The 18,896-nt window shown below is 45.5% G+C and overlaps 1 pseudogene across 1 annotated transcript; it reads left to right on the forward strand.

Moving 5' to 3' along the window:
- The first annotated feature begins 17,307 nt into the window (after window positions 1-17,307).
- LOC311606984 (small ribosomal subunit protein uS2-like) lies at window positions 17,308-18,184 on the forward strand (annotated as a pseudogene). Its single transcript has one exon. The product of its transcript is annotated as a small ribosomal subunit protein uS2-like (transcript).
- Window positions 18,185-18,896: the final 712 nt, after the last annotated feature.

An 18,896-nucleotide genomic window follows, 5' to 3' on the forward strand; every position in this document is an offset into this window, starting at 1 on the left:
TCTTCAGACTTGGACTATATTTTGAGAGGTGCTTCTATTTGTGAGGTTTCTCAGCACTCATAATCAATCATGGGGGCCAATTTCATATAGTAACTATCTCCCTTTCCCTCCCTCCCTTCCTCCCTCCCTCCTTCCCTCCCTCCCTCCCTCTCTCCTCCCATCTTCATCTCTCCTGTACTATGTTTTGGAAGCCTGGTTATGCACAGACAGGGGACCAGCTTCATTGGCAGCCTCTCTGGACACCTCTTGCTCTCCTCCCTACCCTCCCACGCATACTCCTCATCCTGTCCCCCTTTCATGGCTCTGCTCCTTGCTTAGAAGGCTTCCTGATCCCTATCCTAGCTCAACCTGTTAAGGCAACAGCCATATTAAAGACTATCTCTTCTATTTGTTTATTTTTTTGTTTGTTGGAAACGTTCATATAGTAGTGATTGCCCCTCCTTGGGATTTTCCATAATGTTTTACTTCACTTCCCTTACTATAATTACTTACCATTTGTTACCATTATTTATGAAACCTTTTCATTTTGTTAATTAGTTATTTGTTAGGAGGGTTGCACACATGCCATGGACAACCACCTGCTTCAGTTGGTTTTCTTTCCACCTATGGGATCCAGGGATTGAACTCGGATTCTCAGGCCCTGGGAGACAAGTGTCCTCACACAATGAGCTATCTAGCTGGATCAAAACTGATTTTTTTTTGTACTATATTTCAACCCCATCAAGCCAAAGAAGGTATGAGTGAGTAGTTATACATCAGTTGCAGCCATCTGCTAGAACAGAGGACACAAAACAGATCTAGAAAATATAGGAACTCCTATATGATTCTCCTTTTAAGTCAAAATCAAGAAAGAAGGGCTGGGGGGTGGGGGGAGTAACAAATTCATATTCTTACAGGCATGCCAGTTTTATTACTGATGGAAAAAATAAACTAGGTTGGAAAATATGACATTATCTTTTTTTACAATTAAAATTTTTTCCAGCATGACAATTTTTCATTATTTAAAAAAATTAATGTATTATAATTTATTCATATTATATCCCAATTGCTATCCCCTCACTTGTACCTTCCTGTTCTCTCCCCTCCTCCTTTCACCCTATTCCCTTCTCCTAGACCTCTGACAGAAGGGGACCTCCTCCCCCACCTATCTTTTACCTGTGAAGTAGACTTATTATCCACCTGTCACAGATGTCCTCGACACGCTGCGGTCTTCCCCAGAGGCCACACCTGACTATGCAGAGTATATCAGGTTGTATCCAGTTAGCAGTGACCACATATTCTGCTCTCTGTCCCTTAACACATCAGTCAAACAAGGTGCTCTTCTTCCAGGGAGAAAGGTGAGATGCAGCTGAGAGAGAAGTCTGTCACTGAGCTGTTAGTCAAGCTAAGTCCCTTTTTATGGAGATCAGAAAACAGGCTTTAAGAGTATAGTGAGGAGGAAGCCGGAAGAAAGACACTCAAGCACCTCCCATGGGTGCCACTATGATGGATGAATATGTGATGGAGAGATGGAGAAGAAAGTGAAGCTGAGGGGTTCATACACTGTGGAGAAAGGCGAACAGGAGACTCAATGGCTTTGAGGGACAGGCATATATGAGGAAGCTGTGATTAGGTCCTGGCCAGGGCTGCCGTCAAGGGCCATGTCTCGGTCCATGGTCCTATGGCAGCCAGGGTCTGTGATGATGTCCCAGGCTCATGTTATCACCGAAGGCCACGCAGATGGCCCTGGTTTGGACTGCTGCCTGAGGCGCTGTGCTGAGCTGGCCCTGCCCCTTGACTGGGCAACACAGTAGATTTGTGGTAATGAGGAGATGCCCCCATGAGCATGAGCCTGGGAAAGCTGCCCTTGTCCTTGTGTGCTGTGGGGTGGCATGGCTTAGGGAGAGCTACCTTCCCGACCCCCTTTGACACCTGCAGCAGGCAGGAGAGCTGTCCCGGCCTCTCATCAACTGTAGTACTTGGGAAGTGGGCTCTGCACCTTGCTTGGGTAGCACAGAAGAGCTGAAGGTGAGGGTGAGGAGGACATGAGACCAGGAGAGTTGACCCTGCCCCTTGCCAGCTGCAGCACTGGGTGAGCTATCCGGGGCATTGCTGCAGAGTTCACCCTAACGATCCAGATGCAAGAGAGCTGGTCTGGTAGGCTGACCAACTTAGCTACCTCCCAGGTCCAGATCCAGGGCTTTGAGTTGGCCCACCCCAGTCACCCCATCTATGATCTGCTGGAGCACATGAAAGGCTGGTCCTGTAGGTCCACGGCTTTGGGATCTCCACGGCACAGGGCAACAGTAGGATATCTGAGAAAAGTCCTCATGAGGATCCAGTATAGACAGTGTAGGCTTAGACTTTTCATAAACTTACTTTACTTAGGGTTCTTAAATGCTTCTGCCTCACTTCCAACCCACCAACCAGACGTAGGCGGGAATGAAGGTTAATAGGGGAAGGGGATGTGGACCTTCTTAGACGTAGCTCCTTAGGGTGATTCCACGCTGCATTGTCAGGATACTAGCACTCCAGTCAAAAAGCAAACACCAAACAGCAACACGAATCGGTAGCAATGGCATGATCCAGCAGAAACAGGAAAACTCCCCCAACCTGGCACGAGTCAGCAGACTCAGCCGGAGTGCCACGAGACGTTCTCTCTGGAGCATTTCTCTCGGCAAAGCGAAGCGTCGAAAAAGGAATACCAGGGAAGGGTTGTAAATGATGCAAGGCGCAGCGATGCAGAAGCGCTGCCTCCATGTCTGTGGGCTTCTATTTATCTCCTCTCAGAGTCCACACAAGGTGGTTTTTGCAGCTGGCAAAACCCACGCCCCTCGCAGGAGACCATACTGTACAACCTCTCACAAGATAGCTTCCAGCAAAACATCACATGCCCTCTCATGTGTCTGTTTGCCAATAACAAACAGAAACAAGACAATCTTCAGAGATGGAAAAACATTCTCACACCCCACACGAGGGACCAAAACAAAAAACACATTCACATGACACAACTGAGTCTTCAAAGAAACCAGAAGCTACATCTATAGGATAACGTAGCAGAAGCCAGAGGACTCAAAACAAACCAATGACTCGTTGCAATGAACATTTACAAGTATAAATGGGTGGACAAAAGGCTATACTGTGTGACATACTGTGATACACTTCAACTTCCATGGCATACTTTTTTTTTCATTCTACCTTGTTTTATTTACTCTGGGGGAGGAAGTTGCAAGGGTAAAGGGCAGACACACAGGGACGAATGACAGATACAAAGGAGTGGGGATGGGATTACATGATATGAAATTCACAAAGAATCGGTAAAAAGTTAAAATATATATGTACAGTGAGATTGTCTGTCATGTTGGCACATTCCTGGATCCCAGAAGTTGGGAGGCAGAGGCAGGCTGATCTCTGTAAGTTGAGGCCAGCCTGGTCTACATAGTGAGTTCCAGGACATCCAGGGCTATGGAGAGAGACCCTGTATTTAAAATATAGAAAAATAAAGAAAGGAGATGGGAAGAAAGGAAGGAAGGAAGGAGGGAAGGAAGGAGCCAGGCATAGTGGCTCAAGCCTTTAATCCCAGCATTCCGGGAGGCAAAGGCTAGTGGATCATTGGATGTTCGAGGTCAGCCTGGTCTACAAAGTGAGTCCAGGACAGCCAAGGCTACACAGAGAAACCCTGTCTTGAAACCAAAAACCAAAACCAAACACAAAACAAAACAAATACCTCCATAAAAAGAAAGAAAGAAAGAAAGAAAAGAAAAGAAAAAGAAGGAAGAATATAGTGAGGTCTCCTGGTGCAGACCCAGGGTCCTCTTGGCTCCTTTGCATCCACTCTCTCAGCTCTCGGGTCTAGCACACCTCCACTTCTTTGTGTCAGCCTCATCTCTGCAGAAACACTTTTTATCGGAAACCCTCAGTGGCCACACTGGATTGAGACACTGGTAGGCAATTCTCACTATCCTTCCTGTCCTGCCTTTCAGTCTCTCCAGATTTACTTTTAGTCTGCTTCAGCCTGCCTACAGGAGTCCTCCTCCCATTCAGCCTGCCTACAGGAGTCCTCCTCTCATTCAGCCTCCCTACAGGAGTCCTCCTCCCATTCAGCCTCCCTACAGGAGTCCTCCTCCCATTCCGCCTGCCTACAGGAGTCCTCCTCCCGTTTAGCCTGCCTACAGGAGTCCTCCTCCCATTCCGCCTGCCTACAGGAGTCCTCCTCCCATTCAGCCTGCCTACAGGAGTCCTCCTCCCATTCAGCCTGCCTACAGGAGTCCTCCTCCCATTCAGCCTGCCTACAGGAGTCCTCCTCCCGTTCAGCCTGCCTACAGGAGTCCTCCTCCCATTCCGCCTGCCTACAGGAGTCCTCCTCCCATTCAGCCTGCCTACAGGAGTCCTCCTCCCATTCCTCCTGCCTACAGGAGTCCTCCTCCCATTCCGCCTGCCTACAGGAGTCCTCCTCCCATTCAGCAGCTGCCTACAGGAGTCCTCCTCCCATTCAGCCTGCCTACAGGAGTCCTCCTCCACCCGCCTCAGTTCTCTGGGGCCTCCATATCTTGTTGCTGACTCAAGCCCCCTAGCACCATCCTTCTCAGCTTTTCCTTTTAGGCCAATTCTGTCCATCTGTGTCCATCACTGATCATATCTCACATCCTTTATGAACCCAGATGCAAAATTTCTTCATAAACTACTTGCAAACTGAATCCAATAGCACATCGAAAGGATTATCCACCGTAATAAACTTTGACCCACCCCAGAAACACAGGGATGGTTCAACATATATAAATCAACAAGTGTAATTCCACATATGTAAATTGAAAAACCAAAGCCTTAAGACCATTTTTTTAGATGCAGAAAAGGCCCTTGACAAAATTCAACTTTCTTTTATGACAGAAGTCCTAGGGACACAAACATCATACCTCAACATAATAAAAGCAATTGATAGCAAACCAACAACCAATGTCAGTCTAAACAGAGGCTTAAGAACAATCCCAGTAAAATCAGAAACAAGACAAGGATGTCCACTTTCTCTCTATATTTAATAAGTATTTATTTATTTATTTATTTATTTATTTTTTGGTTTTTCAAGACAGGGTTTCTCTGTGTAGCCTTGACTGTCCTGGACTCGCTTTGTAGACCAGGCTGGCCTCGAACTCACAGCAATCCGCCTGCCTCTGCCTCCCGAGTGCTGGGATTAAAGGCGTGCGCCACCACGCCCGGCTTAATAAGTATTTAAAGTCTAAGCCAGAGCAATGAGACAACTGAAGGAAATCCAGGAGGGAGAAATAGAAAGGAAAGCAGGCACAGTATCTTTATTTTCAGATGATATGATTTTATACATAAAAGACTCCACTAGAAAATGTCTGTCTGTCTGTCTGTCTGTCTGTCTGTCTGTCTATCTATCTATCTACTTATCTATTGTCTATGTATCTATGAAGTTGGATGAGCAGAGAGGTGAGGGAGGGTCTGGGAGAAGTTGAGGAACAAAAAAAAAGAATATGATCAAAATATACTGTATGAAATTTTCAAAGAATAAGTAAAAATAATAATTTCTTTTTTAAAAAAAGAAGAATGTGGTGAGGAGTGAAAGGGCATCCTGTCCTCGGTTATAGAACACGGAATAGCAGATGTGTAGGCTGTGGATTAACAGCCAATCTTACTGACGGCCCTGAATGAAATTCTGATGACAGCAGTGACCACAGCATGCACTGCATTTACAGTGAGCAAGGGCACCACTGAAACTTTTTTCTTTATATTCAGTTATCACCCTCAGTTAACTCAGAAAAAAATTTCTCTTAATATTATCTCCTGCCTGGAGAAGAAGCGCTTAAAAGGCTGTCCAGGGTCACACAGCCAGGGGTAGCAGAGCTAGACCACAAAGATCGCCTTCCTCTATGACCCAATTATTTGTCGTGAAAAATAATAATGGCAGCTCCTTTATCATTGTGTGGTATGGATTCTACAACCCAGCAACTTTTTAAATTTGGCTTTTATTTTGTTACAAGTGAGTTGTATGGGCACACAACTAGACAGCCTTGAGCAATATCAAAGAGCATCCTCTACTTGTATTTTCCTAATAAAAGATAGATTTAGGTGACAAAATTCTCTTGTGTGTATGTGTGTGTCTCCTCTATTCTCACTCCTTAATGCTTTTTTTCCTTTACAAGGTCAGTTTATGGGGTTGGAGAGATGGCTTAGAACTTAAGATCTTGCAGATTATCTGGGCATGATCCCCAGGCCCTACATGGCAGACTGCAATGATCTGGAATTGCAGTTCTATGGGACCCCATGAATCCTCTGGCCTTGGGGATACACCTAGGCACAAAAATAAAAATTTAGCTTATGAAGTTATTAGCTTATGAAGTTATGCCACTTGCCCTGGTGATGATCTGGCCAAGAGCCACAGACTAACAAAAATCCCAGCCCCAGGCATGAGAAACCCCCTTTTCCCATTGTGGTTAGAGGAATCCAAGAGACTCCCCAAACAATATTAGTTGTTTTGATTTGTGTCTAAAGCACCTTTCTCAGTTGATCGACATTTCCCCAAGTAAACTACAAATCCCCATGAGGACAGAGACCATCTTAGATTTACTGTTGCAGCCTTTACACATATCTTGCAAGTGATTGGTGTGTTTCAGCAATAAACGTGGGCTCGCTGCTTCCCAGAGCTACTGTAGCTACACCTTACCCTTTAAAACATCTTTCCAAACCACTGCAGGGTTTGTGTCCTATTCGTTCGAATGGCATCGGCTCAGGCCACCAAGTTCTCAGCACAAAGGAGATTTATTTGTCCCAGAGGGACACAGGGCAGGAATAAGGGAAAACACCAGGAGTAGAGGATGAGAAAGAGGGGAAAGGAACAGTGGAGATGGAGAAAGGATATTTGCGGGGAGCAGGGGATGAAGGACTGCCTCTGGACAGAGAGGAGACAGATGTGGCCCATACGCAAATGGCGGTTTATAAACGTAAAAGGGAAACTCCGTGATAGGATGAGGTGCTTAAATTTAATTGGGCATGTTAATTAGATAAGCCAAAGGGTGATTTTGATTGCTGGACTTCAATACTTCAATCCAAAGCTGGACATTGGTTGTCAGCCTCAGGAGGAGGAAGTGGCCAAATAAGGGACTAGACGTTGGTGTCTAGCTTTAGGAATGTAATGTAGCTGGGTTTTTAGCAAAGCAGAGGGACTGGGGGAGAAGGACAAGGCCTGCCACGGCCGTATTTGCCATGCTCAGGCTGGCTAGAGTCCCTTCACTGGTAACTACTGCTGTTGCCCTTGGTTGCTTCTTCCCAGGGGTTAAAGGTTAAGTACCTACTGTTGAAGACACCATGCACTTTGAACACAGGACTCAAGGATCCAAAATGGACCTGAAGGCCTGGTGTAGTGGCACCGACCTTTAATCCCAGAATTTAGGGGATAGAGGCAGGTAGATCTATCTCTGAGTTCGAGGCCAGCCTGGACTACAGGGTGAGTTCCAGGACAACCAGGGCTCTATTATATAGAGAAACCCTGTCTCAAACAAACAAACAAACAAACAAATCTAAACTAGATCTGACCTGAATGCCTCCTCTCCCTGGACTAGCTTTTTAAGCTGCTATCCAAGCTGCCAAGGGGGGAAATTAAGCAATAGTTCTACCCAGCTGTGACTCTTAGAAGCAGAATGACAAGCTATCACTAAGGGTGCAATAGTGACACTCATATTTTGGAACTGAATGGCTGCACAGTAGGAAGCACTGGAGACCCAGCCAGTTACCCGGGGCTGCTGACATCCTGATCCTTAAAGGAGAACTTACTGCCACTAGCACCGGCTTACTAAACAAGCATAATTCCAAACTGTGTCCCAAATACTTATCCTTAGACCCAGAGATAAGAGCAGCTCTTGCCCCCCATCAAAGAAGCTTCTCTTTCCAAAAGATGGAGACCATGATAGAAAGCCTCCACTGGGCAGAACGCAGGGACCAGGGAACTCCTCGTGGGATGCTCAACCCTGATAGATACACCTGCAGCGCAGCTTCCACAACTGAGCCTCAGCCAGCACTTCACTGAGATGAGGAAGAAAGATTAGGAGAGACAGAAGACCAGGAAATCTACTGTGAGGTTGTGTCTCCCAGAAAGGACAGGGACGCTTCGCCTATGCTACTGGAGCTGGTTAGTTTTATGTCAACTTGACCTTGACCTTTTTGAAGAAGGAATCTCAATTGAGAAAAACATCCCTACCAGACGGGCCGGTGGAACAAGCCCGTGGGACATTTTCTTAATTGATGCCTGATGTGAGAGGCCCAGCTCACTGTGGGCAGTGGTCCTGCGTACCATAAGGGAGCAGACTGAACAAGCCAGCCAGCAGCACTCCTCCGTGGCCTCAGTGCCAGTTCCTACCCCCTCGCTCCTACCTTGAGTTCTCGCCCTCGATGATGAACTACAAGCTGTAAAATGAGAGCTGTTTTTGGTCATGCAAGGTATTTGCCTTAACTAAGTAAATACCTTGACAACATGGCTACCCACACAAGATCAGAATAAGGACGTCATCAATGGACATTCTAACATGCACGAGGGGGTTCTCCCGGGATGCACGTGGGGGCTCTCCCAGGATCCCAGACAAAGAACTACAAGTACCTAAAGAATACTGAGAGAGTAAGAAGTCAGTCTTCCCTAGAGATGATCCCCTTCATTGGTTATCCAACACAAAATGGTCAGCCCTTAAATCATACACATATAAGCAACACTACAGACTCAGCAGTTTGTATTTATATGTATTCATATGTTTATATAACAGTAACAAAGAATAAGAGGACATGGATTTGGGAGGGAGAGAAGGAGAAAAATAGCTGCAGAGGGACAGGAAGAGGTATATATATATATATATATATATATATATATATATATATATATATATATATATATATATATATATATATTCCCCCCTAATTCTAAATTTCACCAAGTGGTGGTAGTGCATGTCTTTAATCCCAACACTTGGGAGGCAGAGGCAGGCAGATTTTTATGAGTTTGAGGCCAGCCTTGTTCACAGAGCAGTTCCAGGACAGCCAAGGCTACACAGAGACGGATTATTTCTAAAAAAAAAATTTTTTTTTAATTCTTGGGCATATTTTTTTAAGTTCACTTTATTACTATGATAAATCTCTTACTAACAAAGCATAGCAGAGGTGTGGGAGGCATCAAAGTATTAATATGGCAATGAAAGATTCCTTGTCAGGTAAATTCAGGCCTGAAAGAATGGAATGATTATTTCCTGGGAGGCTGAGTCAGAATTAATTAGAAGTAACGTCTTACAAAAAAAAATCAGGTACATTCAGAATATAGTTATTAGACATAGTTGCTTCCTGTAAAACCCCAAAGTTACCTTCCTTCTAAACACACACACACACACACACACACACAAACACACACACACAAACACACACACACACACACATACATACACACACCTATTCTCAGGATTAAAACTCAGGCCACAGGCCTCATTTTTAAATGGATATTTCTCAGCATCTAAATTGATAAAGTTACCCTCTTAGTTACAATTGAAAGGTAGAAAATCTACTGTTCTGGAGTTGCCTGTGTTCAAAAGAATAAATGGCATAGGCCGATCTGTCAAAAGCAACCAGACACACTTGAAACTGCATTTCCATTATACATGTAGGCAATGCTCATAAACCTAAAATAATAAAACAATAAAAAATTGAAAAACTAAAGCTGGGCGTGGTGGCATACGCCTTTAATCACAGCACTCAGGAGACAGAGGCAGGTGGATCACTGTGAGTTTGAGGCCAGCCTGGTTTACAAAGTAAGTCTAGGACAGCCAAGGCGACACAGAGAAATCTTGTCTCTAAAGACAAAAAATAAAAAAAAATTAAAAAAAATTGAAAAATTAGCTGGGGCATGGCTCATATACCTTTAATCCCAGCACTCAAGGAGGCAGAGTTAGGTGGATCTTTGTGAGTTCGAGACCAGTGTGGTCTACAAAGCAAGTCTAGGACAGCCAACGCTAAACAGAGAAACCCTGTCTGAAAAACAAAGCAAAACCCAGTAATAATAATAATAATAATAATAATAATAATAATAATAATAACCACCAACAATAATAATAATAATTTTTTATTAAACTGTAGTCTTCGGTGAGTAGGCTCTCCACTGAGGGCTTACCCCATCCCATCCAGTCAGCCCAGTGTTGTTCAGAACATGACTGTAAATAACATGAATTTCAGTGGCTTCATACTTGCCAAGAATAATTCCTCTTTTCAAGCCAGTGGACGCTCAAATGCTTCTGACTGTGTCAGATCCCAGTGGAAACAGTCGCTAAGTGACTGACTCATTGGCCAGGTCATTTATTACTTCTGGTGTCTGCATAACAACAGAGAGACAGGACAAAAGTGTGTCGTGGTGACCCCAGGATTGTAGCTAGAATTATAGGCCAAAGGACTGGTATACACAGAGCTAGCTACTCAGGCTGGAGTGTGGGACAACTGCTATTTATCCTTTTTAATGAATGCTAGAACAGGAGTATGTTTTCTCAATATGCCAACTATGTATTTAAAAAAAAAAAAAGACCAGCATGGTAACAGTGCCTAAGGCAAGATTGAAAATTGTAGGAAACTTGCGGAACACCTACCTATTGTACATTGGGCAACAGCCACATTTTGGTTTGGAAATTCCCTCTCGCCTCACGGCTAACCCAGGTGTCTCAGATGCAGCTAATCGTACCCAGGACCCATGGAGGGCCACACATGGGCCACACTTAGACAAAGAGAGCATCATTCATAGGCCATTGCTAGTTCACAAACAGACTTTGTTGGAGCTACCAGGGTGGCAGGCAGCTTCTGTCATGCTGGACTCTGTCCCAGCACTCTTGTCACTGGGAGGAGCCTATTACTTGTACACTTGGACCTGACACAGAGTTAAGAGTTGAGCCAAAAAACTGCAAGCTAGGAGCTGCTCACAACCTGGCTGGTTTAGTTACATAAACCAATGAACTTCCCTTCTTAAACTTTCTCGACAACTTTATCGTTTTATTTGTTCCCAACACAGCTTGTGGGTATCTTATATTTTATCTTAAGCCAACACTGGCTGACTCAAGAGTTAGACATTAAGGAAATCCCTTTTCTCTTCAGTCCATTAAGTAAAAGCTATTTTGTTCTCTAGAACCTCGTGACTCAGGCCAGGTCCTTGCTTCCTCTGTGAGGGACTTTCTCAACTCACACCTGATCTGCCACCTGGACGTGGTCCAGGAGCCAGGGCAGCTGGGAGTCAATTACTCCGTCCACCATTTCACAGCCCTGCTACTTTCTGGCTGTGGACCTTGGAGGCTGTGCCCTGATTCTGCCTTGACTACTCCAATTTCTGTGGCTCCCAACAACTCTGTGGGGTGCTCATCACTAAGGGAGGTCTTTGCCTCTCCTATGGAAACAAAGATGCCACTGCCTGTTTATTCTTGTTGTTGTTGTTGTTGTTTTAAGAAAGGGTCTCTCTGTGTAGCCTTGGCTGTCCTGGACTCACTTTGTAGACCAGGCTGGCCTCGAACTCACAGCGATCACCTGCCTCTGCCTCCCGAGTGCTGGGATTAAAGGTGTGCGCCACCGTGCCCGGCTCTGCTCATTCTTATATCATGGTGTACACAGACTTCTGCCTGCCAAAAGTAAGCGGGCGACTCTGCAGCCGCGGGCACTAGCAGGATGTCCTCTAACCCAATTCAATCCTTATGTCCTCAGGCTTAGAACTCTGGCCCACGTTAGACGCCATTTGCAAGTTTCCAGGTGGTTTTACCTGCAAATCTGAATAGTCGGCTACTACTTAGAGTTTCCACTTCCCCTTCACCCTGTCTGATTAATTTAGTTAAGAGTCACACAGAGCTCAGGGAAACATTTCCTACCTAACTCTAGGGAACATTGTGACGGATAAGGATGAGGAGCTAGACGCCTGGAGCGATGCCTGTGGGAAAGGCCAGTGCTTCTGTGCCTTCTTTGGACCCTGTTCACTCAGGTTTCTGGAAGATTTTTGAACCTCCTTTTTTTTTGTGAATGTGATTTAAGTTCTACTAAACAGGTATAGTTGATTTAAATCATTGGCCATTGGAATTGACCTTAGGAATTCTCTCCTCTCTAGGTGTGTGTGTGTGTGTGTGTGTGTGTGTGTGTGTGTGTGTGTAAATCTCAACATTTTATGTTTTAGCCTTTCCAGTAACCAGTTCCCTCACCCCTACCCCATCTCTGTCTTTCTGTCTGTGTCTCTCTCTCTCTCTCCCCCCACCCCCGTGTGTGTGTGTGTGTGTGTGTGTGTGTGTGTGTGTGTGTGTGTGGTGCTTGGGATCAAACCCAGGCTTCAGACATCCCAGGCAAGTGCTACACAACTGAGACAGCCCCCGGGGCTGGGGAGATGGCTCAGCAATCACAGCCCGATGATTTGACTCCCTGGAATCCATATAAAAGTGGAAGGAGAGAGCCAGCTCGACAAAAGTCATACAAACACATATGCTCACACACACATGACATATACATTAATGATAATTAAGTAATTAAAATTATGAGAGAGAGAGAGAGAGAGAGAGAGAGAGAGAGAGAGAGAGAGTGCACCTGCTAAGAGTTTCCGATCAGCTATGTGCTGTAGTTAATTCTCTTTGCAAGCCCGGCATGGGTTTAACATTATACCCACTTTATAGATCAGGAAGCTCAGGTACAGATCAGCTTAACTCCCCAAACATAACAAGCAGTAGTTGACAATGCCATAGGAGAAAAGGGGTAGCCACTCTCCTGTGTGTTTCAGCTGGCCTTTTTTAGGACTCCTCCAGATACTAATAATTTCTCAATGATGTTAAGGAGGGAGGAGGGAGAGAGACCAGCATCAGGTATAGAGCTGACGATTTGCTTATGGCAATAAAGTAGAGAAATCCAGCACAGTAAGCAGGACGATCTTATCCTTGTTGGAAAGGACAAGACAATGAAATATAATTACAAAGAAAGCGATGTTGGCAATTTGCAACTACTCATAACAGAGACTACGCTGGAAAGCCGTGACGCTCCACAAACCCATGTGACTTCTTACTGACCAGGCTGGGCAGTGGTGGTGCACACCTTTAAGCCCAGAGGAAGCAGAGGCAGGTGTTTTTCTGTGAGTTGGAGGCCAGCCTGGTCTACAAAGTGAATTCCAGGACAGCCAAGGCTACACAGAGAAACCCTGTCTTGAAAAACAGCAACAGCAACAACAACAAAACAAAACCAAAAACAAAACAACCAGACAAAAGGGATAGAAGACCAGGCAAGAAGAGCCTGGAAGAGGCTTGGATAAAGGAACTGTCTGGAAATTTACTCTTCAACCTGTTGAGCTGCCTGCAGGCTGTAGGGTGGGCTCCAGGCTTGCAGATTTTGTGAGCAAGCACGAGTCAACAGTCACACCTAAGTCAGTATTTCAATACAGTCTTTGTTGATTCTACCTATAGCTACTAAGTAACATCTCACATCATCTTTGGCTCAACCTTTTAGGACTTTCCTCTTATCAGGATTAACCCTTACATGTGAAATGTTTAGGTGGTAAGGTCTTTAGGTCCAGCACACTGATTTTCTTTCCAGTGATTATGTTCTCACACCCACACTAGTGCCTGGAACAAAAGAAACGGACCACTGGTATTTGCTGAACTCACGAATATGTAGAGAGCACACTGAGAGGAAAAGTATGCTGAAAGAAACAAGGCAAACCTGTCAGTAAGAATAAACAAGCAACTATCCAGGACAGCTGGTGTAAGCCTATTCTAGGCAGCTCAGCTCCTACGAGAGTGAGTCTTACCAGTCCTTATAGCTAAATATATTTGGGGAGTGGCCTAGAGTGTCTGGTCAGTTTCAGGAACTTCCTAAAGCTATTGAGTTGTTTGCTGTGTGGACTTATAGAGCCTCCTATAGGATAGAATGTTTCTCCTCCCCTCAGAACATGCTGTGAGCATCCTGCGTCTTCACAAGCTTCCTTCTTAGAGTATCCTGCAGTTACCTCCTTTCTAACACCCTGCACCTTAATGAGCCCCCATCCATGGTGGACAGTTTTAGTCACAACGGAAACTGCTGTACAACAAACACCCATGAAGGACACTGTGCTCGAGGTGCCATCTTGGAAGTTCTCAATGACTGGCCTGCATTAAAAACTGAATCTGCAGTGTTAAGATTTAGCTTCTAGAATTTGGCATTGAAAGCTAAGCGGCCACTAAGCTTGCTGGCTGCTGTCTCATGAACTCTGCCTTTCTTGAGGATTTGCTTTCCTTCTCTCAGTTTGCTAGCCTGACAGAGAATTATTCCCCTGTCTTTTCAAAACTACTTTTTTCAGCTACAATGCAAATGGATTTCGTTATAGAGTTGGCATCTTGACTGTCTCCCCAAAGCCATGTATTGTTGGCTTCATTTCTAGGCTGCTACTATTGGGTTATGATAAGAACTCTGAGCAGCAGGGACTGTGGGAGGTCCTTCAGTCACGAGGGTGTGTCCTCAGGGGAGAACGTGACCCTAGACCCTTGTTTGTTTGTCTGTTTTGCTTTGTTGAGACAGGGTCTCTCTGTGTAGCCTTGGCTGTCCTGGACTCGCTCTGTAGACCAGGCTGGCCTCTTCTTTTCTTCCTGGGCCATGATGTAATTGCTTTTGTTGTAAGGACAAAGACAAGACTCTTCACTCGAGCCTATAGGTATTCAGTGGGTAACTAAAACAGGGGGTAAATAAAACCCACCACTTCTCTGCTGCTATTTTCCACCGCTCACTTTTGCTCCGAGTCACTCTCTTTTGAAGCCACCTTGAGTTCCAAGAACAATGAGAATGAAGACCAAATATCTTTTTGTTTGTTTTGGTTTGGTTTTCCAAGACAAGGTTTCTCTGTGTAGCTCTGGCTGTCCTAGAACTCACTGTATAGCTTAAGCTGGCTTGGAGCTGTGCCTCCCAAGTGTGGAGCATTGTCTTAGGGTTTCCATTGCTGTGAGGAGACACCATGACCACGGCAACTCTTAAACATTTAACTGGGGCTGGCTTACATGTAATTCAGAGGTTTAGTCCCTTATCATTGCGGTGGGAAACATGGCGGCACACAGGCAGACATGGTGCTGGAGAGGTAGCTGAGCGTTCTACATCTGGATCCACAGGTAGCAAGAAGAGACAGTGAGCCATTAGGCCTGGCTTGAGCTTTTCAGAGAGCTCAAAGCCAACCTTAGTAACACAGTTTCTCCAACAAGACCACACCTCCTAATAGTGCCGCTCCCTATGAACCTGTGGGGACCATTTTCTTTTAAACTACAACATTCCACATCTCAGCCCCTGTGGGCCTGCATCCATAACATAATGAAAAAAAAAATGCATTTAGTCCAACTTCAAAATTCCCCATAGGCTATAACAGTCTCAAACTTGTTCAAAGTCCAAAGTTCAAAGTCTCTTCTGAGACTCATGTAATCTAAACTGTAATCTCCTGTAAAATCAAAACGAAAAAGCAGATCACATTCCTCCAACGTATAATGGCACAGGATATATATTAAAATTACAAACGGGAGAAGAGGGAGCACAGTGAGGAAATACTGGACCAAAACAAGACCTAAAGCCAGCTGGGCGAACTCCAAACTCGATGTCTGAAGTCAATATGGTCTTCAGATCTCCAACTCCTTTCCACTTTGTTAAATGCAACACACTTCGATCTTTTGGGCTGGTTTCACTCTTCTGTTAACTGCGTACTTCTGCAGGTACCCTATAGCTCTGGCATCTCTAACATTTTGGGGGCCTCTAAGGCGATCCAGGCGTCACCTTCACAACTTCACGCACTAACCTCTCTAGGCCTCCATACAGGGACACCCCTGACATATGCCTGGCCTCTGCAGCTTTCCTTGGTCATGGAGGAAAACTCCATAGCCCTCTCGTCTGTCCTTAACTCTAAAGCTAGAACCGTGTGGCATAACCTGTCAAGTTCTGCTGCTTGCTGGGGGCTGGAACATGGTCCCTTTCTTCAATCGCATCCTCATCAGCTTTCTGTTTTCAGCGGTTTCCTTCATGGCCTATGCTTGGCTGTCCTAACACTGAATCTGTAGACCAGGCTGCCCCCAAAATCAGACACACAGCTCTAAGATTTTCTTTAATTCCTTTTCACAAATTGGAACCTTAGCTGGTTGGGATCTTGCCCCGAGGTCAGCACTCTGTATTCCATTTATGTGTGTCCTTTCCCTTCTCACCCTCCCTCTACAAGCTAAGAGTTATGTCAGCAGCAGCAAATACAGAGCTAAAAACCTAATCTTTTGTTTTGCTGGTATAGCTATGCTGATTAAAGTTCCATTACAACACTATTCTTTCTTAGCTTTTATGGTAAATGGTTGGAACTGATTTGTTAAGCATACTCCCTACACTCACTCACACACACACACACACACACACACACACACACACAGAGAGAGAGAGAGAGAGAGAGAGAGAGAGAGAGAGAGAGAGAGAGAGAAACAGACAGACAGACAGGCAGAGACAGAGACAGACAGACAGACAGAGAGAAACAGACAGACAGACAGGCAGACAGAGACAGAGACAGACAGACAGACAGAGAGACAGAGACAGAGAGAGGGAGGGAGAGTCATCTAAGGCCAAAGAATCCAACAATTATCCCCACCACACATGCCCACTATAACAATTGCCTCATCACAAGTCCAAGGCCAGGAGGCCAGTTAGTTCATCAAGGGCTGAAACCTCCGAAACCAGCCTGTTCCCACCAGAAGTGGATGCAGTGACAGCAGTGACAGAAAGCTGACTAACACACACTGGTAAGCTGTAACCAGCTAAGGTTCATTTGTTTCCTAGGAGCGAGCCATGAAAAGCAAACACTGCTGTGGAACAGGTACAAAATCAATGACCAAATTTAGCGGGCTGCAGAAAACTCAGCAATTGTTGATTTAATGAAATATCAACATCATGATTGATGGTTTAACGCAAGAGGACTCTAGCGATCTCATGATAGAGCTAAACAATGTAGGCATGTATATGTTATATACTTGAACATGTACATGAGCACTTAAAGTCATGTCTTATTTAATCGTCATCAAACTGTGTGTGGCTATGATGCTATCAGCCCTATTTTAAAAGCACAGACACAGAAAATTCAAGAAAATGATTCTGGGACATTTTAGACTAAATAGAGAATTCTTCCCATCAATACCTTCAGCTATTAGCAAGATGATATGAATTGTATCTTAAATACCAAATAAACTTGCAAAAAGGAATGGGAAATTTCTAAGCACTAAGACGAAACTGTAGCCTTTCTGCGCTGCCCATGGGTGGGTCCATACAGCGTTGTTCTTGATTCCTGTCGTAACTTAAAAGGAAGCTTACACAATGTCTGGAGCCCTTGAAGTCCTGCAGATGAAGGAGGAAGATGTCCTCAAATTCCTTGCTGCAGAAATCCAGTTAGGTGGCACCAACGTTGACTTTCAGATGGAGCAATACATCTACACAAGGAAGAGTGATGGTATCTACGCCATAAATCTGAGGACCTGGGAGAAGAGTTGCATGCAGCTCGGGCTATTGTTGCCACTGAGAACCCTGATGACGTCAGTGTCATCTCCTCCAGGTACACTGGCCAGCGAGCTGTGCTGAAGTTCGCTGCTGCCACTGGAGCCACTCCTATTGCTGGTCTCTTCACACCTGGGACCTTCACCAACTAGATCCAAGCAGCCTTCAGGGAGCCACGGCTTCTAGTGGTGACTGACCCCAGGGCTGACCACCAGCCCCTCACAGAGGCCTCATACGTCAACCTGCCCATCATCGCTCTGCACAGCACGGGGTCTCCCCTGCACTATGTGGACGTTGCCGTCCCATGCAACAACAAGGGAGCTTACTCAGTGGGTCTGATGTGGTGGATGCTGGCCGGGGAAGTACTCTGTATGCGTGGTATTATCTCCTGTGAGCACCCATGGGAGGTTATGCCTGATATTTACTGCTACTCTACTACCCAGAGGAGACTGAGGAGGAGGAGCAGGCTGCTGCTGAGAAGGCTGTGACTAAGGAGGAATTCCAGGGCAGATGGACTGCGCCAGCTCCTGAGTTCACCGCTGCTCAGCCAGAGGTAGCAGACTGGTCTGAGGGTGTGCACGTGCCCTCTGTACCCATCCAGCAGTTCCCTACTGAGGACCAGCCAGCCTCTGAGGACTGCTCAGCAGCTCCCACAGCGCAAGCCACCGAGTGGGTCGGCACCACCACTGAGTGGTCCTGAGCTGCTCTGCAAACACCTGAGCAAAGGGGAAATGGAAGGAAAATCAAGTCCTTAAAAGCTGAAAGAAGAAGAGGAGGAGGAAGAGGAGGAGGAAGAGGAAGAAGAGAGGAAGAAACAACTTTTTGGCCAAGTTTTACTTTATGAAGGTTATGAAACCTAAACAGAGTGCTTAGAGTCTAGGGATTTGGACTTTAAGTCTCCCCAGAGGGCTAGGGAAACAGCTTAGCTGGCCGAGTTCTTGCTTTGCTTGCACAAGGTCATGATTTCTATCCCTAGAAGCAGGAGGGGGTGGGGGGGGGAGACCTTGAATAAAGTGCAACAAGAGTTGAGATGGAGCCTTTTGTTTTAAGGAGCTAGGAATGCAGCTTGTATGGCACAGTGCTTGCTTAGCATGCCCCAAACGCTAGGTTTTAACTCCAGTGTCACATAAACCTAGTGTGGGGCTATATATCCATAAACCCGGTAGGTGTGAAGGTAGAGGGGCTAGGAGGTGAGAGGCAGAAGGTCAAGGTCATTTGGAGCTGTGGCTCAGTGGTATAGCTCTTACTTAGTATTCATAAGGTCCCAGATTCAAGCCCTACCATTGTTAAAAATAACGAACGAATGAACGAATGAATGAACAAGTGAATGAATGAATAAAACTTGACATTCAGGGTTGTTGGATTTCTGAGGCAGCTTAAAGAGACAGAAGCCAGACCTTCGACAGAGGAGA

The sequence above is a fragment of the Acomys minous genome (genome assembly GCF_964271855.1).
Source record: "Acomys minous genome assembly, chromosome: 10".
Lineage (NCBI taxonomy): Eukaryota > Metazoa > Chordata > Mammalia > Rodentia > Muridae > Acomys > Acomys minous.